Here is a 25,477-nt window from a genome sequence, read left to right on the forward strand (position 1 = left end):
CTGCCCCAGCTGCGAGCCAATTACAAATTGGTTTAGTAAATTAAATACATTTCTTAGGGGGGGAGGGTCGGGGGGAGAGCTCGTGGGTGATGTGATCAGATGACAGCATCGGTCCCTGGCAGGGGTAGGTCTGTGTCGGTGGTGTTGGGGTAGCGCTCCTTGGTGACTAGTTTTCTCTTGTCGTGTCGGCCTCCACACACACCGTGAGATTGGTTAACACCCCAGCCTCGGGGTCACTAAAACCCTGAACCAGTGACCCCTCTCCGGAGCAAAGAGAGAGAGAGAGGTCACGGAATGTCGCTTTGTTTGCACGGCTACAGGGTAGGCGATCCCTTATTAAAAGGACGCAGTCTGCTGTGATGAAGGTCGACGCAGCAATACCGGAATGTGGTACCCGAGCACAGATCAGCAGCCCGGTGACAACACGAAGTCACAGTGAGGGTCATGGTGGGGGTCACGGTGGGGTCACGGTGGGGGTGACGCGAGCCTCAGGGCGCGACCACGAGCCAGGTGGGCCACGCGTGGCCCAGCTCACGGTGGCCCTCCGCTGTGGGAGGCGGATCTGAGTTGGCGGGAGGCTCTGCGAGCTGCGTGGGGCACAGCGCGGCAGCAGCTGCTGGGGGCCACGCAAACAGCGACTCTCAGCACGCGCCCAGCAGGATGGGCCCTCTGGGCCCTCCCGACCCTCACTCTGATGAGACGCTGGATATTGAAACCGTTTATGGGTAGGGGTTGTGTGTGTGAGGGCGTGGCTTGTGATTGGGGGCGTGGTTAGTGATTGAGGGCGTGGCTAGTGATTGAGGGCGTGGTTAGTGATTGGGGCGTGGTTAGTGTTTGGGGCGTTGTTAGTGGTTGGGGGCGTGGTTAGTGGTTGGGGGCGTGGTTAGTGGGCGGGAAGTGGCTCGCTTGGGGGCGTGGTTAGTGGGTTGGGTAGGCCTTGCTAGTCGGGAGACGGGGTTGTGGGTGGTTAAGTGGGTGGGGGCGTGGTTAGTGTGAAGGCGTGGTTAGTGGGTGGGGGCGTGGTTTGTGGTTGGGGCGTGGTTTATGAGTGTGGGCGTGGTTGTAAGGGGGCGTGGTTTATGGGGGTAGTGGTTCGTGAGTGGGGGCGTGGTTTGTGTCTGGGGGCGTGGTCTGGGTGCGCGCTGCAGGTAAGCGGGGCATTCTCACTTCGTCCCGGAGCCGTACGCAGGTGAGAACACAACGCGGTACACAACACAGACAACAACACACACACAACAACAACACACAGCAACACACACAACACCACACACACAGCACACACACAACACCACACACACAGCAGCACACACACAACACCACACACACAACACCACAAACACAGCACACACACAACACACACACAGCAGCACACACACAGCACACACAACATAACAACAACAACCGTCATTCGCTACTAAGTGGCGGTGACGTCACCACGACGCTTGTGCCAAGCCATGTGCACCTTGAGGCCACGTGAAGTGTCGAACGCCCGCTGGCAACGAGGTCACGGGGCAGACCCAGTTGCCACGGGTCGACTGTCTGAGATGACCGAGATGACTGGCTGATGCACCATAACATAACACACAGCACCACACACACAGCACTGTGCTCTACACCACACGCCACACAGCACAACACACACACACAGCACCACACACACACCACACACACAGCACCACACAGACAGCACCACACACACAGCACCACACACACAGCACCACACACACACCACCACACACACACCACACACACACAACACCACACACACAACACCACACACACAGCACCACACACACAGCACCACACACACACAGCACCACACAGGACCACATAGCACCACACACACAGCACCACACACATACACAACACCACACAGACCCACACACACAGCACCACACACACACAGCACCACACAGCACCACACACACACAGCACCACACAGGACCACATAGCACCACACACACAGCACCACACACATACACAACACCACACAGAACCACACACACAGCACCACACGCACACAGCACCACACAGCACCACACACACACAGCACCACACAGGACCACATAGCACCACACACAGCACCACACACATACACACAGCACCACACACGCACAGACAGCACCACACACACACACAGCACTGTGCTCTACACCACACGACACAACGCCGCTACACACGGTGCACACGCACCACGACACGCATAAGTGCGTACACATACACTGTGAGTACACACACTGTGATTACACACACTGTGAGTACACACACTGTGAGTACACACACACTGTGAGTACACACACTGTGAGTACACACACACTGTGAGTACACACTACACACACTGTGAGTACACACTGCACACACTACACACACAAAAAGTGAAAACTCGCTGATCGCACACAGAAAGTCAGAACTCGCTGATCACACACAGACAGTGAAAACTCGCTGATCACACAGGGAAAGTGAAAACTCGCTGATCACACACGGAAAGTGAAAACTCGCTGATCACACACAGAAAGTCAGAACTCGCTGATCACACACAGACAGTGAAAACTCGCTGATCACACACAGGCAGTGAAAACTCGCTGATCACACACGGAAAGTGAAAACTCGCTGATCACACACGGAAAGTGAAAACTCGCTGATCACACACAGAAAGTCAGAACTCGCTGATCACACACAGACAGTGAAAACTCGCTGATCACACACAGGCAGTGAAAACTCGCTGATCACACACGGAAAGTGAAAACTCGCTGATCACACACAGAAAGTCAGAACTCGCTGATCACACACAGAGAGTGAAAACTTGCTGATCACACACGGAAAGTGAAAACTCGCTGATCACACACAGAGAGTGAAAACTCGCTGATCACACACAGAAAGTCAGAACTCGCTGATCACACACGGAAAGTGAAAACTCGCTGATCACACACAGAGAGTGAAAACTCGCTGATCACACACAGAAAGTCAGAACTCGCTGATCACACACGGCAAGTGAAAACTCGCTGATCACACACACAAAGTCAGAACTCGCTGATCACACACAGACAGTGAAAACTCGCTGATCACACACAGACAGTGCAAACTCGCTGATCACACACAGAAAGTCAGAACTCGCTGATCACACACAGAAAGTCAGAACTCGCTGATCACACAGACAGTGAAAACTCGCTGATCACACCCCACACTCTTCCTGTCCACATTTTTCACCCTCACGCTGCCCAAACGAATCGCTTCCCCAGAACGCCGTGTGGGCTGATGGGATGTGTTACAAAAAATACTCGGCAACTTTTCCGTCTTAGATGAGAGAGAGAGAGATCTGTGTGTGTGTGTCCGTCCGTGAAGGTTTAAGCGCAACGCCTGAACGCCGCTGTTGACGAGACTCACTGGCTTGGCTGACGAAGCCGGTCGCGAGGTTTGCCTGTGTGTTGGACCAACTCTGCCGAAGTTAGGCGCTGTGCAGAAAGCCGCGTGGACTGATGGGATGTGTTAAAAATAATGTTTTATGTGGAGGTACAGATGTACAAAGGGGGTGTTCTGTCCGCTCAGTTATTGTCGTTCTATTTTAGTCGGTGTGTGTCTTTTACACACACACGTTACATACCGAGGGGAAGTATGGTCAAATACCCCCCCCCCCCCCCATCATCCAGCAGTGGAGTGGCACAGGAGCTTGCACAACATCACGTGGTACATTCACGAGGATTGCGTTCGCAAACTCTCAACCGGTTTTGAAATTCCGGGCTTTTATCAGTCAAGTCGAGATTGTTAAACAAATACTAGCGTGTTAGTACTGCTGCTGCTGCTACTATCACCCGCTGTTGTTGTTGTTGTCGCTGAGGGTATGGGGGTAGAAGAGTGAGTGAGGGTGATAGCGCGTGTGGGTGTGAGAGCGGGTGTGGGTGAGAGAGTGGATAAGTGTGGGTGAACATCTTCGCCGGTTAGAAACATTTAGGTTGTCCTGCCTACGATCCATCCTGGGTTTAACCTGCAGGCTGGACTGTGTGAGGAGCTCACAAATCCTTGAAAGTTCTGGACAAAGTCCCATCGGTGAGCTCCTCCGGCAGGCAAGGCTGCGCTGGCTGGGTCATGTAGCCCGCATGCCCAGCCACCGCATGCCTAAACAGCTTTTGTTCGGCCGGATCGAGGGGGCTAAACAGGCGCGGCACGGGCTAGAGAAGAGATAGAGTGATGTGGTACAGGAGGCCGTGGGGCTGAGTGGACTTGCCGATGACTGGTACCAGCGGTGTCAAGATCGGCCTCTGTGGAGGAGGCTACTGGAGTTCGTGTTTGCTTTGATGCTGGGGGGGGGTTAGAGGTAATGTTGCCTCCATGGTTGAGATCGGCAGATGGGGGAGGCAGGAGTCGGATCATGATTTGGGGCTCTTGAGTCGAGTCTTGTATTGAGGGATTGTGTGGCGTTATTCTTGAGGCTCGCATTCGGGGAGGGGGGGGGTCACGTCTGGTGGGTGCCGGGACTCGGGGTGTGGAAGCCGGGACTCGGGGTGTGGGTGCCGGGACTCGGGGTGTGGGTGCCGGGACTCGGGGTGTGGGTGCGCTCGGGGCGCAGGTGCGCTCGGGGCGCAGCGCTCGGGGCGCAGCGCTCGGGGCGCAGCGCTCGGGGCGCAGCGCTCGGGGCGCAGCGCTCGGGGCGCAGCGCTCGGGGCGCAGCGCTCGGGGCGCAGCGCTCGGGGCGCAGCGCTCGGGGCGCAGCGCTCGGGGCTCAGGGCGCGGGGCGCAGCGCTCGGGGCGCAGCGCTCGGGGCTCAGGGCGCGGGGCGCAGCGCTCGGGGCTCAGGGCGCGGGGCTCAGGGCGCGGGGCTCAGGGCGCGGGGCTCAGGGCGCGGGGCTCAGGGCGCGGGGCTCAGGGCGCGGGGCTCAGGGCGCGGGGCTCAGGGCGCGGGGCTCAGGGCGCGGGGCTCAGGGCGCGGGGCTCAGGGCGCGGGGCTCAGGGCGCGGGGCTCAGGGCGCGGGGCTCAGGGCGCGGGGCTCAGGGCGCGGGGCTCAGGGCGCGGGGCTCAGGGCGCGGGGCTCAGGGCGCGGGGCTCAGGGCGCGGGGCTCAGGGCGCGGGGCTCAGGGCGCGGGGCTCAGGGCGCGGGGCTCAGGGCGCGGGGCTCAGGGCGCGGGGCTCAGGGCGCGGGGCTCAGGGCGCGGGGCTCAGGGCGCGGGGCTCAGGGCGCGGGGCTCAGGGCGCGGGGCTCAGGGCGCGGGGCTCAGGGCGCGGGGCTCAGGGCGCGGGGCTCAGGGCGCGGGGCTCAGGGCGCGGGGCTCAGGGCGCGGGGCTCAGGGCGCGGGGCTCAGGGCGCGGGGCTCAGGGCGCAGGGCTCAGGGGGGGCCTGACTGGGGCGGTGCGGCAGGCAAAGGTCGCCGCCGCGCCGTCTGTCGCGTCCTCAACCCCGCGGAAGGTGACCGCGAGTGCGGGGACATCTGTGTGTGTCTGTGTGTCTGTGTGTGTGTCTGTGTGTGTGTGTGTGCCTGTGTGTGTGTGTACTGTGTGTGTGTCTGTGTGTGTGTCTGTGTGTCTGTGTGTGTGTCTGTGTGTGTGTGTGTGTTTGTGTGTGTGTCTGTTTGTGTGTGTGTCTGTGTGTGTGTCTGTGTGTGTGTGTCTGTGTGTGTCTGTGTGTGTGTCTGTGTGTGTGTGTCTGTGTGTGTCTGTGTGTGTCTGTGTGTGTGTGTGTCTGTGTGTGTGTCTGTGTGTGTGTGTGTCTGTGTGTGTGCGCCGCGCGTCGTCCGATGTCAACAGAATGCGCGTGTTGAGTATACAGCGGGCGGATGGGGTGGTGGTGGTGGGGGTGTTGGTGGTGGGGGTGGTGGTGGGGGTGGTGGAGGTGGTGGGGGTGGTGGGTGGTGGGGGTATTGGTGGTGGGGGTGGTCACCTCTCGCCCTCTGCCACCCCCGCCTGCCGGCGGGCGGTTTGACGTTCACCTGCGGGAGAGCGAAGTGGCCTCCTCCTCCCTGGCTGCACTCCTCTCGCTCTCCCTCCCTCCCTCTCGCTCTCCACTCACGAGCACTCCCCCGGGGCCTCTCTCCCCCTCTCCCCCTTTCCTCGCGTCCACTCTTCACCTTCACCCCCCCACCTCAACTTGAGTTTCGCTTCTCCCCACGGCGATGCGCGTCGCCGGAACCCGTTGTGCACCCGTTGTGCACCTTCTGGGTGCCGTGGCGCCGGAGATGTCGGTGTGGGGCGTCGGTTCCCGTGAGCATCAGGGTGGCGACCGCCGAGTGACATGATCATCGGCCAGCGGCGTGCCCTTCTCTCCCGCTTGCCGCACAGAATTCCACGATCCAGTGGCGTAGTCACGAGGGCTTCCCCCCTTTGGACAACTCACAAAGTGGTACGAATTTTATTGAGGGATTGTGGGCTGAAACAAGGCCCCCCCCCCCCCAAACAGGATTTGAACTCCGTGACCTCTAACTCGGGGGGGCCGTTGGGGGATGCGCCGCTGACCGGAGGAGCCGCGATCGTCGCGTGGTGCGAGGGGGGAGCCCGCGAGGCGTCCGTATCCGTTGGTTCGCGACCGGCACCGCCGTGGCGCCTGCCGCCGTTTCCCCGGGAACTGGTTGCAGGCGATCTTCGTCCGTGGTTTAAATAATAATAACTGGTACTATTGGTGCGGGGTGGCGCGCGCATTCACGACGGTCAGGGAGCGCCGGCGTGGAGGGTCGCTGTTGGTGAAGTCCATTGGTCAAGGATCCAAAACCGAAGCGTAATAATCCTCTCGCGTTGCTTCCCCAAAGCCACCGCTCAAGGGCAGCTTCCCAGGCCGGCCCTCGTCACACCTGGCCAGATGGCATCTGCAGTAAACCCCCACCCCCACCACCACCCCCACCACCACCCCCACCACCACCACCACCACCACCCCCACCACCACCGCCACCACCACCACCGCCGCCACCGCCACCACCACCACCACCCCCACCACCACCACCACCCCCACCACCACCACCACCGCCACCCCCACCACCACCACCCCCACCACCACCCCCACCACCACCACCACCCCCACCACCGCCCCACCCGACCCCACCCCGAGTCCGCGGTGTGTTGTGCTCGTACACTCCCCTGTCGGGGCAGCACAAGCGAGCAGCGGCCACAGCGTGGCAGGGACACAAACACAAAATAACAAACATTTCAGCGGACACACGACGGGCGCCGGCCGTCCGCGTGCGTGACGCGAGGGTCGCGCCGTGTGACCCCCCCGCGGCCCCCGCGACCTCGCAGGGGTCGCGCCGTGTGACCCCCCCCCCGAACCCCGCGACCTCGCAGGCGGCCTGGAGATTGATTTGCTCTCCCGGCTAACTTCGCCATCATCATTATCATTGTCCCTAAATCCAAGGGCCATTTGCCTGCGTTCAAAATATTTATCAGAGGGGGGAGGGGGGAAATCACCTGCCCCGGCCTTGGATGCGGCGCGCGATGCCGGCCGGCGCGGATCACGCCGCCGATGGAGCAGCGAATTACCGCAGTGCTCGCGGCGTCCTGTGATTCACCCCCCCTCTACCACCCCCCCCCTCTACCACCCCCCCTCTACCACCCCCCCTCTACCACCCCCCCTCTACCCACCCCCCCCCTCTACCACCCCCCCCTCTATCACCCCCCCTCTACCACCCCCCCCTCTACCACCCCCCCCCTCTACCACCCCCCCCTCTACCACCCCCCCTCTACCACCCCCCCTCTACCACCCCCCCCTCTACCACCCCCCCTCTACCACCCCCCCTCTACCACCCCCCCTCTACCACCCCCCCCCCTCTACCACCCCCCCCTCTACCACCCCCCCCTCTACCACCCCCCCCTCTACCACCCCCCCTCTACCACCCCCCTCTACCACCCCCCCCTCTACCACCCCCCCTCTACCACCCCCCCCTCTACCACCCCCCCCTCTACCACCCCCCCCTCTACCACCCCCCCTCTACCACCCCCCCTCTACCACCCCACCCCCTCTACCACCCCCCCTCTACCACCCCCCCTCTACCACCCCCACCTCTACCACCCCCCCTCTACCCCCCCCTCAACCACCCCCCCCTCTACCACCCCCCCTCTACCACCCCCCCTCTACCACCCCCCCCTCTACCACCCCCCCTCTACCCCCCCCTTCTACCACCCCCCCTCTACCACCCCCCCTACCACCCCCCCCTCTACCCCCCCCTCTACCACCCCCCTCTACCACCCCCGCCCTCTACCACCCCCCCCCCCCCCTCTACCACCCCCCCTCTACCACCCCCCCCTCTACCCCCCCCCCTCTACCACCCCCCCTCTACCACCCCCCCTCTACCACCCCCCCCCTCTACCCCCCCCCTCTACCACCCCCCTCTACCACCCCCCCCCCCCAGTGATTCCATAAATCATTGCGATTTCAAGTTGCAATTTGATTAAAGGATTGTTCGTGGGGTGTTTTTTTTATGTCTCGTTATTTAGTTTTTTACTGCCCCTTTAGTCTTGCTTAGTTGTCGTTGCTGCACTCGTTAGTCTAAATGTCCCGACAGGTTACCTTTGGATAAAATACTAAATGATTGATTCTTACACCCAGGGCTCAATGCCCCTTCCCCCCCTGTCCCGCCAGTACGAACTTAGTGAGAACCACGTGCTTCTCAATGGAACCCACCGTGTGACATCCGGGGTGAAGCGCCTTCGTTCCTTCTGTGCTGCAGAGTGATTGATGCTCCTGCACTCCACTGATTCACTAAAGTCGCTCCTTCGGCAGAAGCCAATCGCCTCCTTCACTCTTCACTCACTACAACCATGGTCGCTGCTCCCGTGAACTTCGCTCGTTCGTAGCCTCCGCTCGCGTTGAGGACTCGGACTCCCAGACCGCTTGGTCTCATCCTCACTGCGTTCACACGCCATCACACTGCCGGTCAGGACAGCACTCTCACTCACTCATCCACTCATTCACCCACTCACTGACGCACCCAACCACCCACTCACTCACTCACTCACCCACTCACTAACTCACCCACTCACTAACTCACTCACCCACTCACCCACCCACTCACTCACCCACCCACTAACTCACCCACCCACTAACTCACTCAGCCACCAACTCACCCACCCACCCACTCACCCAATCACCCACTCACCCACTCACTCACCCACTCACCCACCCACTCACTCACCCACCCACTAACTCACCCACCCACTAACTCACCCACCCACTAACTCACTCAGCCACCAACTCACTCAGCCACCAACTCACTCACCCACCCACTCGGCCACAGCACTGCATGTCACAACATGTCTCTCTGCCTGCTTCTTCCCTCGCACTGCGTCTCCCTCCCATGGTCGCTTTTCCAAAGCTCTTATTATAATAACCTTGCTCAGATCAACAACATCACACACATCTTACACACATCTTACACACATCTTACACACACCTTACACACACCTTACACACACCTCACACACACCTTACACACACCTTACACACACTCTCTTATCTATTAATACCTTGACCGCGCTGTTGCTAATAATAACCTCGCTCAGAACAACAACAAAACACACTCTCTTATTTATTACAACAATAATGATGATATCGTTGTCCATGGGAGAGAAAAAAAACAGCTTCGTTGAGATCAAGTCCAACACGCTCGAAAGGTTGTCCTTCTGCCAAAAAAAATACATATATATGCCTTTCATGAAAAAACTTAATGAAAAAACTTACATATATTTAAAATTGTACGAAAATCCACGGAGGCTACCCGGTGTTACACGCAGCAGCGGTACAGAGTGGTAGGTGCTCGGGACAGATCACCAAAAATGTGTAAATAATAATTCATGAAAATCCACGGAGGCTACCCAGTGTTACACACAGCGATGCAGTGTGAGGCATTAGACACGGATCACCAAAACTCGATGGATTCTCGTTTTACGGAGGGCCCGTGACGCAGCGCAGCAGAACAACCAGACGCGTCAGGGGGGGCAAGGGGGGGGGGTGGTGGCCAAGGGGGGGGGGGGGGGGTGGCCGGGGGGGGGGCTGCTGAGTCGGGAGGGTGCCGTCCCGTGCTGGGGATCAGGTCGGGGAGTTGGGGTCGGGGAGTTGGGGTCGGGGAGTTGGGGTCGGGGAGCGCGGAATCCGGAACGTGACCCCCCAATGCCCGACGGAAACCGGGGCCAAGCTTCTAACTGTATCTGGAAGGGAAGCGGCGAGGTTTTTTTTTATTCGTGAATTAAAACAAAGAGACAAAACTTGCGAAGCGACCCCCCCGCTCCCCCCCTCTTAAACATCGAAAAAACCTGCGCTCGTCTCTCCCACGCACGTCCGTGAGCACGTGGAACCCCGCACGTAGCAAAGGTCACGGCTGTCGCTGTTGCAAATTGTATCCCCAATTGTTGCCTGTCCGCCCCGGCGACAAGAGAAGGTGCTCGCCATCGCGACGTCCATGGCCACGGCGCGTTATGTTTCGGCGCCGTCACTGGCACCAGAGGGTTGGAGGGGGGGGGTCGCTGTGCTCGCGGCCTTCGTCTGGGCACCCGGCGTGCGCGTCGAACGCCGCCGCCCGCCGCCGCCGTGGTGGTTCACACAGCGCCGCTTGTTTCTTGCAGCCACGGGCGCAGACGCCCGCGTCTATCGCGGCCCGTGACGCCGGAGCGCCCCTCTGCAAGGCCACCTCGGGCCTCCGACGGTCGATTGCGTTGTGCGCCGCGCGTGTGTGTGTGCGCGTGTGTGCGCGTGTGTGTGCGCGTGTGTGTGCGCGTGTGTGTTTGTGTGCGTGTGTGCGCGTGTGTGTGTGTGTGCGCGTGTGTGTGTGTGTGCGCGTGTGTGTGTGTGCATGTGTGTGCGCGTGTGTGTGTGTGCGTGTGTGTGTGTGCGCGTGTGTGTGTGTGCGCGTGTGTGTGCGCGCGTGTGTGTGTGTGTGCGTGTGTGCGTGTGTGCGTGCGTGTGTGTGTGTGCGTGTGTGTCAGTGGCCAGCGCGTCGGTGATGGCCACCCACCCCCTTGTTTGCCGCGCCCGGCCTTCATAGGTGCTGCTTGCTAACGGCACTTGCCCCCAACGGTCTGTTACAGGCTACACGGGTGATCTTTGTCTTTGTAGCGGTTCACCACGCTGCGCTATGAACCCGGCGAGCCAAGTTCAATTCGAGCTCGCAACAACCAACACCGGTGACGAATATCTGAATCGGTCCTGGGCCTCCCCTAGGTCGATTCAACCTCAAATGTATACCTGGTGCAGTGTGTAGTAAACATCGCCACTGGGGAGACAAAGGCGGTCGGGCGTGGTGTTGGCACACCCCACCCCCTCGTGTGCCATGTCGGCCTTCATAGGTGCTCGCTAACAGCATTTGCCCCAACACTCTCTTAAGGCTACATGGGGGATCTTTGTCTTTGCGTGTGTTTTTGCACGTAGCATGTCCATGGAGGTGTGCGTCGAGGGGGGGCGCTCCCTGGGGGTTCCGTCTGGCCGGGGGTCGTGATGTCAGCAGGCCTCTCCTCATCACACAGGTACCGCCCTCGTTACACCACCACAACCACCGCCACGGTCGCCATTCGCAACTCGGTGGTGGCGGCGTCACCACGGCGCTTGTGCCAGGCCAAGTGCACGTTAAGGCCACGTGGAGTGTCAAACGCCCGTTGGCAGGAGGTCACGGGACAGACCCAGGTGCCATCGATTGACTGACTGAGACGACTGGCTGATGCAACACCCGTGCCCCCTACCGTGCCCCCTACCGTGCCAACTTGACGTGTTTAAGCCGCCTGACGCTCCGCTCATGAAACACAATGACCCAATCACTTCAACCCACGTCTACAGCTACTTCAGCAAGATTACACATTTCATCCATGTTATGACAGCACGGGTCTCTGTGTCTCTGTGTGTGTGGGGAGCCAACACCGGTGACGCTTATCTGAACCGGTACGGACATTGTCACCGAGGCAGCGATTGTAGTGTCACAGTGGAGACCCCCATTGTAGTGTCACAGTGGAGACCCCCCCCTCAGCTCTGTATCCTCAGGTATTATCCTACTAGGCTGCCTCTCAGGTCTCCCTCCAGCAATTCCTCCAAACTCTCCTGCCATCTTCAAATCAAGATCCTCCTGCCAAGGTCTCCTCCAAGGGCTCACCTCCCACGTCAATCCTTCCCAGCTCTGCCCAACCCACGGCGACCCTTCCTTGCCCAGCTCTCACCCCCAAATCACCTCCCCCCGCACGCACGGACTCCGTGCTGGGGACGTCCGTGCCACACGGAGCGAGTTCACGCTCGGACTGTCGCCTCCTTGGTAATCGTCTGTAGCTACTGCCGTGGCCACGGTCGCTGTCCCCGTGCACGGCACTCGGTCCACCAGACACTGACCCTCTCGTGTCACCCACCACACTGTGCTCAACCACCCCACTGCAGGTCACAACAACACACTCACTCACCACACTGCAGGTCACAACAACTCACTCACCCACTCACCACACTGCAGGTCACAACAACTCACTCACCCACTCACCACACTGCAGGTCTCAACAACTCACTCACCCACTCACCACACTGCAGGTCACAACAACACACTCACCCACTCACCACACTGCAGGTCACAACAACTCACTCACCCACTCATCACACTGCAGGTCACAACAACTCACTCACCCACTCATCACACTGCAGGTCACAACAACTCACTCACCCACTCATCACACTGCAGGCCACAACAACTCACTCACCCACTCACCACACTGCAGGTCACAACAACTCACTCACCCACTCATCACACTGCAGGCCACAACAACTCACTCACCCACTCATCACACTGCAGGCCACAACAACTCACTCACCCACTCATCACACTGCAGGTCACAACAACACTCACCCACTCACCACACTGCAGGTCACAACAACTCACTCACCCACTCATCACACTGCAGGTCACAACAACTCACTCACCCACTCACCACACTGCAGGTCACAACAACTCACTCACCCACTCATCACACTGCAGCTCACAACAACTCACCCACTCATCACACTGCAGGTCACAACAACTCTCTTTCTGCTACTTCCCTCCCACTGCTCCACTTTTGATTTCCCTCATCCCACCACCATCATCATCATCGTCGTCTCTCTTCCCCCAAGCTCTTAAAACAATAACAACAACCACAACCTTGCTCACTTAACGAAACGGTGTTACACCCTTTGAATCCCTCACGACGTTTCTCGTGCTGTTCGTGGCGTGCAGCTTCAATTGTTGGATGTGCTCTGCATTTCCACACGGCATATACAATAACATACACTTGTGCAGTGAGAGCGTGTGGGTGTGTGCGTGCGAGTGCGTGTCAGTGCGTGTGTGTGCGAGTGTGTGTGTGCGAGTGTGTGTGAGTGCGTGTCTGTGTGTGAGTGCATGTCTATGTGTGTGTGCGTGTCTGTGTGTGTGTGCGTGTCTGTGTGTGTGTGTGTCACTGTGTGTGTGTGTCTCTGTGTGTGTGTCACTGTGTGTGTGTGCGTGTCACTGTGTGTGCGTGTGTCACTGTGCGTGTGTGTCACGCGTTAAGTGAGAACCCGCGAGCGACTGCACAGTGCACTCAGCCTGGCAGCTCGATGCCGATGTGACGTCACCGCCGCCCAGACGGTGAATGGCGCTTGTTGTGGGGTCTAGTTGTGTGCGTGTGTGTCTGTGCGTGTGTGCGTGTGTGTGTGCGTGTGTGTGTGCGTGTCTGTGTGTGCGTGTCTGTGTGTGCGTGTCTGTGTGTGTGCGTGTGTGCGTGTCTGTGCGTGCGTGTGTGTGCGTGCGTGTGTGTCTGTGTGTGCGTGTCTGTGCATGTGTACGTGCGTGTCTGTGCGTGTGTGTCTGTGCGTGTGTGCGTGTGTGTGTGCGTGTCACCACGGCCTGTCACCCCGCGCCTTCCCTTCTCCCCACGACGTCGCCGCCGCGTTCCTTCGCGTGACGCGCGGCCCCGTCCAGGCGCCCACTGAGGTCACCGCTCAGCCGTGAATGGCGCCTGTTGTTGTGTTCGCCGCGTAACGCGTGCAAGTGTTGAGTTCGCTCGCTTGCACACACACGAGTTGAGCGAGCTTGCACACACACGCACACACACGAGTTGAGCGAGCTTGCACACACGCACACACACGAGTTGAGCGAGCTTGCACACACGCACACACACGAGTTGAACGAGCAGTTTCCATCGGTGCGTGTGGTTGTTGCCCTTTTCCAAGTCTCCAGTTGTCCCGGGTAAATATAAACTCGAAGTTATTATAATTATTGTGGTATTTTAGCAGGTAAGGCCCCACTGAGCTACGTGGGAGTTTTTGTCAGAAGCAACGGGGCCATCACAAATGAGAGCTCAACGAAAGTGGCTCATCGTCGTCATCATCATCATCACGTGGACATTTATAGCAGCCAAAGACTCTAAACGCGTGGTGATGTTGATTCTAAATGCAGAGGGGGAAAAACCGGAGGACCCGGAGAAAATCCACGCGACCGCGGGGAGAGAGAGACACGCAAACTCCAAATACACAGCAGGTGTCAGGGTCGGAATGTAAACCACGACCTCCTGTATACCAGGCGAGGTAGTGAACATCTTATAGCCACCGTGATGATGATGAGAGAGAGACACGCAAACTCCAAATATACAGCAGGTATCGTCAGGGTCGGAATAGAAGCCACGACCTCCTGTATACCAGGCGAGGTAGTGAACATCTCCTAGCCACCGTGATGATGAGATAGAGAGACACGCAAACTCCAAATACACAACAGGCGTCAGGGTCGGAATGGAAGCCACGACCTCCTGTATACCAGGCGAGGTAGTGAACATCTCCTCGCCACCGCGGCACCTGATATACTTCGCGTGAGCCCCGTGTGGTTTCTGTGTCAAAAGAAGCAAATTTCCGACTCAAGTGAGCATCGAGGCAGCGCTCACTTCCCCTTCACAGCCCCCTGAGCCGGCTGTGGAAATTACCCATTCCTCTGGCGGGGGCCGGGTCCATCCATGTGACCACGACTGTCCCCGCTCAATTCCGCACGCACACAAAAAGAAGTGGCACTCATCTTGTTGACCCCCCCCCCCTCGATGGGATGATGGGGCTGAGTCAACCCCCAACCAGGATTTGAACTTCCGTGACCCTCCGATGATTGCCAGCAGCTCTCTGTGCCGCTGCTTGAGCCACCTGGACCCGGAGTGTCCACGTTTTATTTAGGTTTTTTTTTTAACGCACACGGTTGGTTCTGTATACGTACGCGAGTAGTGTGTCCACGTGTGTGTGTGTGGGTGTGTGTGTGTGGGTCTGTGTGTCCACGTGTGTGTGTGTGGGTGTGTGTAGGTGTGTGTGGGTGTTTGTGGGTGTGTGTGGGTGTGTGTGGGTGTGGGTGTGTGTGGGTGTGTGTGTGTGGGTGTGTGGGTGTGTGAGTGATGGGGAGCGGTGGTGCAGCGGTTAGTGCTGCGCTGCGCTACAAACCCGGCGACCTGAGTTCGATTCCCGCTCACGGCCACCAACGCCGGTTACGATTATCTGAAAAGGTCCTGGGCCTCCCCTAGGTCGACTCAGCCTCAAATGAGTACCTGGTGCGGTGTGTAAGCATCGCCACTGGGGAAACAAAGGCGGCTGGGCGTGGTGTTGGCCACCCACCCCCTCGTGTGCCGTGCCGGCCTTCATCCGTGCTCGTCAAAAGCACTTGCCCCAACAGTCTGTTAAAGCTATACGGGGGATCTTTGTGTGGTGTGTTTGTGTGGTGTGTTTGTGTGGTGTGTTTGTGTGTGTGTATGGATACGTGTGGTCGTTTTGAGTGCGTGTTTACGGTGTGTTTTTGTCTTGGCGTTGGTACACACAGCGTTGTTTCTCTACAAACCGAAGCGGAGAATCCAACCGGCAAAGCAGCTATTGTCACTTTGGTTGTGGTGGTGAATGGCGCCTGTTGTGTGTTGCGAGTATGCGTGTGAGTGTGTCTGTGTGTGAGTGTGTCTGTGTGTGAGTGTGTCTGTGTGTGAGTGTGTCTGTGTGTGAGTGTGTGTGTGTCTGTGTGTGAGTGTGTATGTGTATGAGTGTATCTGTGTGTGAGTGTGTGTGTGTGTCTGTGTGTGTGTGTCTGTGTGTGAGTGTGTGTGTGTCTGTGTGTGAGTGTGTCTGTGTGTGAGTGTGTCTGCGTGTGAGTGTGTCTGTGTGTGAGTGTCTCTGTGTGTAAGTGTGTCTGTGTGTGATTGTGTGTGAGTGTGTGTCTGTGTGTGAGTGTATCTGCGTGTGAGTGTGTCCGTGTGTGAGTGTGTCTGTGTGTGAGTGTGTCTGTGTGTGAGTGTGTCTGTGTGTGTGAGTGTGTGAGTGTATCTGTTGTGTGAGTGTGTCTGTGTGCCTGTGTGTGAGTGTGTGTGTGTGTCTGCGTGTGTGTGTGTCTGCGTGTGTGTGTGTGTCTGCGTGTGTGTGTGTGTGCTGGAGCACGAGTAGACGGTGGGCACCCTGGGGGAGCTCGTGTTTTCTTTCTGAGCGTGCGCGTTCTGTTCCTGTGCATTATGCATGCGTGTCTGCGTTGCATAATTTATAATACCGGGCCGCTGACGCGAGGGCAGGCAGCTGTTTTGCTGTTGCCGCATGTGGGTTCGGGGCGGTGAGGGGTGAGGGGATGAGTTTGGTGAGTTTGGCGAGAGGGTCAGTGGAAGGGGGTGGAGAGGGGTGGGTGGGTGGGCGAGTAATTGGGTGAGCCAGTGAGTGAGTTGGGCAAGTGAGTGAGTATATGGATCAGTGGGTGGATAAGTGAGTAGGTGAGTGAGCGGGTTAGTAAGTGAGTGAGTCGGTGGGTGAGTGGATGAGCGAGTGGGTTAGTGGGTGAGTGAGTGGGTTAGTGGGTGAGTGAGTGGGTTCGTGGGTGGGTGAGTGAGCGAGTTTGGTGACTGTGGGTGAGTGGATGAGCGAGTAGGTTAGTGGGTGCGTGAGTGGGTTAGTGGGTGAGTGAGCGAGAGGGCGGTGGTGATTGTGGGCGGCCGGGAGTTGATCGTGCCGCCCGCCCTGACCCCAGGTGACCCCGGGCGGTCGAGCAAGCCAGGCCGGCCTGTGCCCTGGGGACGCCATCGTCTCCATCTGCGGGGCGGACGCCGCAGAGCTGACCCACACCGAGGCGCAAAACAAAATCAAGACGTGCGGCGGAGTCCTGACTCTCCGGATCAACAGGTGATTTCGTTTCCCTCTCTCACTCGCTCACGAACTCTCGCCTGGATGCGAATCGAGTGTCGGCTGTCAGTCCACCCCCGAATTGTGAATCCAGCCTCTTGCTTCAGAGCTCAGCTGATCGTGCACACCTCTCGTGCCCTACTCTCGAGATCATCGCTCGCACTGGACACCAGTTCACGCGGAGACGCACAGATCCATAGACTCACACGGAGACCCACAGACTGCATGGGAGATCCATAGACTCACACGGAGACCCACAGACTGCATGGGAGATCCATAGACTCACACGGAGACCCACAGACTACATGGGAGATCCATAGACTCACACAGAGACCCACAGACTGGCGTGGGAGATCCATAGACTCACACGGAGACCCACAGACTGCATGGGAGATCCATAGACTCACACAGAGACCCACAGACTACATGGGAGATCCATAGACTCACACGGAGACCCACAGACTACATGGGAGATCCATAGACTCACACAGAGACCCACAGACTGGCGTGGGAGATCCATAGACTCACACGGAGACCCACAGACTGGCGTGGGAGATCCATAGACTCACACGGAGACCCACAGACTGCATGGGAGATCCATAGACTCACACGGAGACCCACAGACTACATGGGAGATCCATAGACTCACACAGAGACCCACAGACTGGCGTGGGAGATCCATAGACTCACACGGAGACCCACAGACTGCATGGGAGATCCATAGACTCACACAGAGACCCACAGACTACATGGGAGATCCATAGACTCACACGGAGACCCACAGACTACATGGGAGATCCATAGACTCACACAGAGACCCACAGACTGGCGTGGGAGATCCATAGACTCACACGGAGACCCACAGACTACATGGGAGATCCATAGACTCACACAGAGACCCACAGACTACATGGGAGATCCATAGACTCACACAGAGACCCACAGACTGCATGGGAGATCCATAGACTCACACGGAGACCCACAGACTGCATGGGAGATCCATAGACTCACACGGAGACGCACAGACTGCATGGGAGATCCATAGACTCACACGGAGACCCACAGACTGCATGGGAGATCCATAGACTCACACGGAGACCCACAGACTGCATGGGAGATCCATAGACTCACACGGAGACCCACAGACTGGCGTGGGAGATCCATAGACTCACACGGAGACCCACAGACTGCATGGGAGATCCATAGACTCACACGGAGACGCACAGACTGCATGGGAGATCTATAGACTCACACGGAGACCCACAGACTGCATGGGAGATCCATAGACTCACACGGAGACCCACAGACTGCATGGGAGATCCATAGACTCACACGGAGACCCACAGACTGGCGTGGGAGATCCATAGACTCACACGGAGACCCACAGACTGGCGTGGGAGATCCATAGACTCACACGGAGACCCACAGACTGCATGGGAGATCCATAGACTCACACGGAGACCCACAGACTGCATGGGAGATCCATAGACTCACACGGAGACCCACAGACTGGCGTGGGAGATCCATAGACTCACACGGAGACCCACAGACTGCCACAGAGGCCCGTTGACTACCACAAAGTCGCGTGGGTGGGGGGGCCGTGGGGGGGGGGCCGTGGGGGGGGGGGCTCGGCAAGCGTCGTCCCGAGACGGGACGGAGCGCGGTGGCTGCAGCTGTGAGCACCCGGGAGAGGAGTGGGGGGGGGGGGGTGGTGACGGGAGTGTGGCGCGGGTCGCGTGGCGCAATTGCGTGGCACGGGTTGCGTGGCGTGGTTGTGTGGCGCAATTGCGTGGCACGGGTTGCGTGGCGTGGTTGTGTGGCGCAATTACGTGGCGTGGGTCGCGTGGCGTGGGTTGCATGGCGTGGTTGTTGCGCTCCGCTGCCTGTCTGTTGCGTCTTTGCGCGCGTGGAATGCAAAGGCGACCTGTCACGTCACGCCTCTGCGTGTGCGTTCGACCTGTGCAGGGTTGCCATTGGCCTGTGAGCGCAGGGCTTTTTGTTCGTAGGGCTGTGTGTGTGTAGGGATGTTTGTGTACGAGAAGGAACGCGACTGGGCAGTTTCGAGGAGTTGCGCCCTCCAGCAACAACGAAGGGCAGAGGAGGAGTAGGAGGGGGGAGCGGCACTCACAACAATGACAGAGCGCCGGGCGGATTAAACGCAGCGAGTTGGCACAGTATCGGGAGTGCAGGTGGTGCATCTGCCAATCATCTCAATCGGTCAACCCATGGCACCTGGGTCTGTCCCCGTGACCGCCTGCTTGCGAGCCTTCCACACTTTCATGTTGCCTAAAGCTCACGGCCAACATCAGTGACAATTATCTGAACCGGTCCTGGGCTTACCGTAGGTCGTATCAGCCTTATATTAATATCTGGTGCGGTGTGTTAACATTCCCACTAGGGAGACAAAGGTGGCCGGGCGTGGTGCTGGCCACCACACCCGCTCGTGTGGCATTTCGGCTTTTATAGGTGCTGCTCGCTAACAGCACTTGCCCCAACGGTCTGTAAAGGCTATACGGGGGGGGGGATCTTTATCTGTGTGGCGTCACAAAGGGCATGTCATTATGTTTATGTCGTGTGTGTGTACAGACAGTACTGCTCGTGGAGCAGCTACGTGCTCACAGAACATACCGGCGTCAGCAAACGAACGCACCCGCAACGCACGCGCAACCGATGAGCTACTCAGCCGCGTGAAATTCGGAATCGAGGCAATAAACACGCCCGAGGAACAATGTCTGCGCCAATGCAATGAGTGGTGGTAAACCCTTGCCCGGTCTTGGCCGTAGGTCTCGGCCGTTTTTATCTGGGCTAATTGGCGTTGCTGGTGGTGGTGGTGCAGGAATGCGTTCTTTTTAACAATGATCATACAAAAAACAACAACAACAGCGTTTGTTTGCCTACCGTAAACCCACACTCGCAGGGACAACAATTTACTGTAAACCCACACTCACAGGGACAACAATTTACTGTAAACCCACACTCACAGGGACAACAGCGGCAGCGAGAGCGCTTTTACACTCACACGCCACGCACTACAAGCAAAGACAAAGAGAGCCCCCCCTACCCCCCTTCCCCCTGTATCCATAACAGACTGTTGTTGGTTGCAAGTGCTGTTGGCGAGTAGCAGCACCTGTGAAGGCGAATGCGGCGCACGAGGGATGCTCTGGCCCTCACCCATTTCACCCCATGTTCACACCATGTTCACACCATGTTCACCCCATGTTCACACCATGTTCACACCATGTTCACACCATGTCCACACCATGTCCACACCCTGTTCACACCATGTTCACCCCATGTTCACACCCTGCTCACCCCATGTTCACCCCATGTTCACACCATGTTCACACCATCTTCACCCCATGTCCACACCATGTCCACACCATGTCCACACCATGTTCACACCCATGTTCACCCCATGTCCACACCATGTCTACACCATGTTCACCCCATGTTCACACCATGTTCACACCATGTTCACACCCATGTTCACCCCATGTCCACACCATGTCTACACCATGTTCACCCCATGTTCACACCATGTTCACACCATGTTCACCCCATGTCCACACCATGTCTACACCATGTTCACCCCATGTCCACACCATGTTCACCCCATGTTCACACCCATGTTCACACCATGTTCACACCCTGCTCCAGGGAGCCTGTCGGAAGGCTGAATTGACCTGGAGGAATCCCTGACATCACTCGCTATGCTGTTACCCGTGGCCTGGAGTTGAACTTGGGTCGCCGGGTTCGTAGCGCGATGTTGCCGCAAACCGCTACGCTGCCGCCCTCCGTATAGAAACACAAAGACATACGACACCATACAGAGATGATAGCACGTGCACTCAGCGCAGCGTTAGTGCGGCACGTGCTTCATGTTGTGTGTGTGTCCAGTGTTATTACGGCACGTGTTGCACGCTGTGTGTCCAGTGTGAGTGAGGCACGTGTTGCACGCTGTGTGTGTGTACAGTGTGAGTGAGGCACATGTTTCATGTTGTGTGTGTGTCCAGTGTGAGTGAGGCACGTGTTTCATGTTGTGTGTGTCGAGTGTTAATGCGGCACGTGTTGCACGAGTGTGTTTTGTATCATCTGCACGGTCTCCATGCCGCACGAGCCCTGCGTCCCGCACTGAGAGCAGCCTCTCTCAAGAGAGAGGCCATCAAGGTCTCAGGCGTGGGGGGGTTGGGTGAGGATCTGCGTCCCCCCCCCCTGCATTCCCCCCCCCTGCACTCCCCCCCCTGTACTCCCCCCCCCCATGCACTCTCCCCCCCTGCACTCCCCCTCCCCCCGACTCGCTCCGCGCTCGCTCCCATCGCGGGGCCCCCACCGGCTCCCCGAACCGGTCGCGCGTGCCGTGCCGCCAGGCCCAGGCAGGTGCCCAGACCTGCCCCCCCCCGTGGAAGCATTCCCCTCGCCCGCGGGCGACTCCGTTACCACGAATATTAATTTTGTTTGGATTCAGCGATCGTCTCTCCCACTCTCTCGGTCACTCTCTCGCTCACTCTTTCTCTCTCTCCCGCCTCATCTCGACTCGTGCACCACATTTGGAACATGGGCGCCACGGTGGCCCCCAGGCGATGTGTATATTTGGAGTTTGCGTGTTTCTCTCATCATCATCACGGTGGCTAGGAGATGTTGACTACCTCGCCTGGTACACAGGAGGTCGTGCGTTCAGTCCTGACCCTGATGACACCTGCTGTATATTTAGAGTTTGCCAGTTCTCTTACTCTCATCATCATCATCACGGTGGCTCGGAGATGTTGACTACCTCGCCGACACTGACGACTGCTGTATATTTGGAGTTTGCGTGTTTCTCTCATCATCTTCACGGTGGCTAGGAGATGTTGACTACCTCGCCTGGTTCGCAGGAAGTCGTGAGTTCGATCCCGACCCTGACGTCTGTTGTATATTTGGAGTTTGCGTGTCTCTCTCTCTCTCGAGATCATCACAGTGGCTAGGAGATGTTAACTACCTCGCCTGGTTCGCAGGAAGTCGTGGGCTCGATCCCGACCCTGACGCTTGCTGCTGTATATTTCGAGTTTGAGTGTCTCTCGCTCTCCCCATGGTCGCGTGGAGTGTTATCCAGGACCTCCGGTTTTTACCCTCCGCGTTCAGAGTGTTTGGCTGCCACGCCTGTTCACGTGACGATACGCGACGTCTTCGTTGGGTCATCGCTTGTGATAGCCAGGTCGCTTCTGGGAAAGAGCTATGCAGCTCAGCGGGCCCTTGCCCTGGTACAAAGAACAAAATGAGAAATAAATAAACTTCTCGGCTTGTGGTCCGACGAAAAATACATACTCAAAAACCCCACGCTAAACGTGATCTGACTTACGTGGACTTTTTCCATCACGTCAGACTGTGCCTTGGCACCCTAACGAGCTCTCGTTGTTGGCAATCCTGTACCATGGGGTGGAAATTCCACAGTCGCAAAGGTGCAAAACCTTCAACTGAACCTCATGGCGGGACCCCGGGGTCCCATAAGCCCCCGGCTCTCGCATTAACATGATATATTATAATGTCAACAAAAACTTTGCTCTTTTTCACCAATGGGTTTGAACGATGGTGGCAAGTATTGTCTTGTTAAACTATGCCTTTAAAACTACTTACCTGAAACGTCGTGATTTTTATTTTATTTTTATTTTTTACCTACGTGACTTTAACGAAAAAACCCAAGAATACTTACCTGCAGTACCTCTATTTAAATACACTATCGAAAAAATAATTTACACTCCTCTGTCGATCATCATGTTTCTCAGTGTGTATTTGTGAAAACACTTTGTAAACGTACGCGTTTTCAATGCGCTGTTCATATTGTAACAAGCGTTTATACCAATGTTACTCTACAGAGTAGTGGGTGGCCGCGCCTCTTATCCACATTGATACGAGCGGTATGTGGGGACTACGGCTTAACCGCAGACAAAAACCTACCTGCACAGATGCATACGGACAAGAGAAGTATTATCAAACAGGAGGAATTAACGGTGCAACGCATCTCATCTGTTAAATATCTGCAGGTAATAGGATCGTCATCGATTGATCCTAGCTGCAGACATTGGTAGGTCACAAATAATAATGAAGATAAGAGAGCAGTTTCACCGTATTATGCAAACCGTGATGACAATTAAAGATTTAAGTCGTGTAGGCAGTTTGAGCAGCTTTGGATAAGACTCATGATCCTGCCCATACCCGAGCGTGGAGCGCATTCGCTTGTTCAGCTCTTCTGCGCATTCGTCCTCGCTGCTGGGCTTGGGTAAGGGCACGTAGCGTGTTGATTGAATCGAGAGGGGGTTGTTAAAGTCTTGGGGAAATAAATGATGGCAGGGAATTCCAAAGTGGAGCAGAACAGTGCGAGGAAAGATGCAGGAAGGTGATCTGCGCTGTGGTGCTTTGATGCACGTGGCTGTAGTTTATCGCTTCGTTGTTGGACAGAGACTCCTCTACTTACGGACACTCGACTTAGGCACTTTCAGAGATACGAACAAACCTGGTCTGTATGTCCAGTTGCCTGATGTCTTCCTGCAGCTTCCTCCGAGTGGCATGGCGTCACTTTGTCCGCCGTGACACACGTGCACCGTGCTCGCAGCACGCGGAATCTAGAAACGCCCCCCGCGTGTATTGTTTTGTTTACGGTCAACACCGCCCGCGTCACCCCGCGCTGCCTCGCCGCCTTTCACGCCGTCGACCACTTCCAGCTACGAGCCCTGGGCCGCGTCAGCACCGCCGCCGTCTCTCTCGCTCTCTCTTGCCCAACCCCGCCCGGCGTCTGTGGTCATGAACTCGTCTCTCCGACCGCAGCGGTCAGCGCGCTCCAGTTTCAGCTTTCTCAAATCTCACCCCCAAAGACAAAGATCCCCCGTGTAGCCTGTAACAGACTGCTGGGGCAAGTGCTGTTAGCGAGCACCTACGAAGGCCGGCACGGCACACGAGGGGGTGGGTGGACAACACCACGCCCGGCCGCCTTTGTCTCCCTAGTGGCGATGTTTACACACCGCACCAGCTACTTATTTGAGACTGAGTCGACCTAGGGGAGGCCCAGGACAAAGTTTAGATACTCGTCACTGGGTGTTGGCCGTGAGCGGGAATCAAACTTGGGTCGCCGGGTTCGTAGCGCGGTGCTCACCGCTACACCACCGCTCCTCACCACCAACACCACCGTTCCTCACCGCTACACCACCGCTCCTCACCACCAACACCCCCCGCTCCTCACCCACCAACACCACCGCTCCTCACCACCAACACCACCGTTCCTCACCACCAACACCCCCGCTCCTCACCACCAACACCACCGCTCCTCACCACCAACACCACCGCTCCTCACCACCAACACCCCCGCTCCTCACCACCAACACCACCGCTCCTCACCACCAACACCACCGTTCCTCACCGCTACACCACCGCTCCTCACCACCAACACCCCCGCTCCTCACCACCAACACCACCGCTCCTCACCACCAACACCACCGCTCCTCACCACCAACACCCCCGCTCCTCACCACCAACACCACCGCTCCTCACCACCAACACCACCGTTCCTCACCGCTACACCACCGCTCCTCACCACCAACACCACCGCTCCTCCCCACCAACACCACCGCTCCTCACCACCAACACCACCGCTCCTCCCCACCAACACCACCGCTCCTCACCACCAACACCACCGTTCCTCACCGCTACACCACCGCTCCTCACCACCAACACCCCCGCTCCTCACCACCAACACCACCGCTCCTCACCACCAACACCACCACTCCTCACCACCAACACCACCGCTCCTCATCACCAACACCACCGCTCCTCACCACCAACACCACCGTTCCTCACCGCTACACCACCGCTCCTCACCACCAACACCCCCGCTCCTCACCACCAACACCACCGCTCCTCACCACCAACACCACCACTCCTCACCACCAACACCACCACTCCTCACCACCAACACCACCGCTCCTCACCACCAACACCACCGCTCCTCACCACCAACACCACCGCTCCTCACCACCAACACCACCGCTCCTCCCCACCAACACCACCGCTCCTCCCCACCAACACCGCCGCCGCCGTCGGCACGACCACGGCCGCGCCGCCGAGGCCACTGCATGGGTTGTGACCTTCGCCGGCTCTGCGTGGGCGAGGCCTGCCGCACGCGACTCGGTTACACGTCTCGCGTGGCACTTCTCCAGATTCCGCCGGTCCGGTTTTTTGTTTTTGACGAGCAGCGAACCCAAGCGTGGGGTGCCCATTGTCCCCGGGGCCATTCACGCTTCCAGCCCGTCCCCTCTTGTCAACGGGGACCATTGCGTGGCCCCTCCCCTCCCGCCCCCCTCTGCATGACTGCTGCAATCCGAACTCCTGAGCGCAGAAATACCTCCAAGTGGTGACGAGTGCCGGATGAAGCGAGTGCGGGGGCCTGTAGC

The 25,477-nt window shown here is 57.9% G+C and overlaps 1 long non-coding RNA gene across 1 annotated transcript in view; it reads left to right on the forward strand.

The window, feature by feature from the left end:
• The first annotated feature begins 1,106 nt into the window (after window positions 1-1,106).
• LOC144731317 (uncharacterized) overlaps window positions 1,107-25,477 on the forward strand; it is a 39,290-nt gene continuing 14,919 nt past the window's right edge. Inside the window, exons 1-3 of the long non-coding RNA XR_013587946.1 lie at window positions 1,107-1,189; window positions 11,337-11,431; window positions 16,909-17,060. This is a non-coding gene — a long non-coding RNA (uncharacterized LOC144731317). The remainder of the gene's footprint in view (window positions 1,190-11,336; window positions 11,432-16,908; window positions 17,061-25,477) is intronic.

This window comes from Lampetra planeri, chromosome 38, assembly GCF_965212315.1.
Source record: "Lampetra planeri chromosome 38, kcLamPlan1.2.h2, whole genome shotgun sequence".
NCBI classification, from domain to species: domain Eukaryota; kingdom Metazoa; phylum Chordata; class Hyperoartia; order Petromyzontiformes; family Petromyzontidae; genus Lampetra; species Lampetra planeri.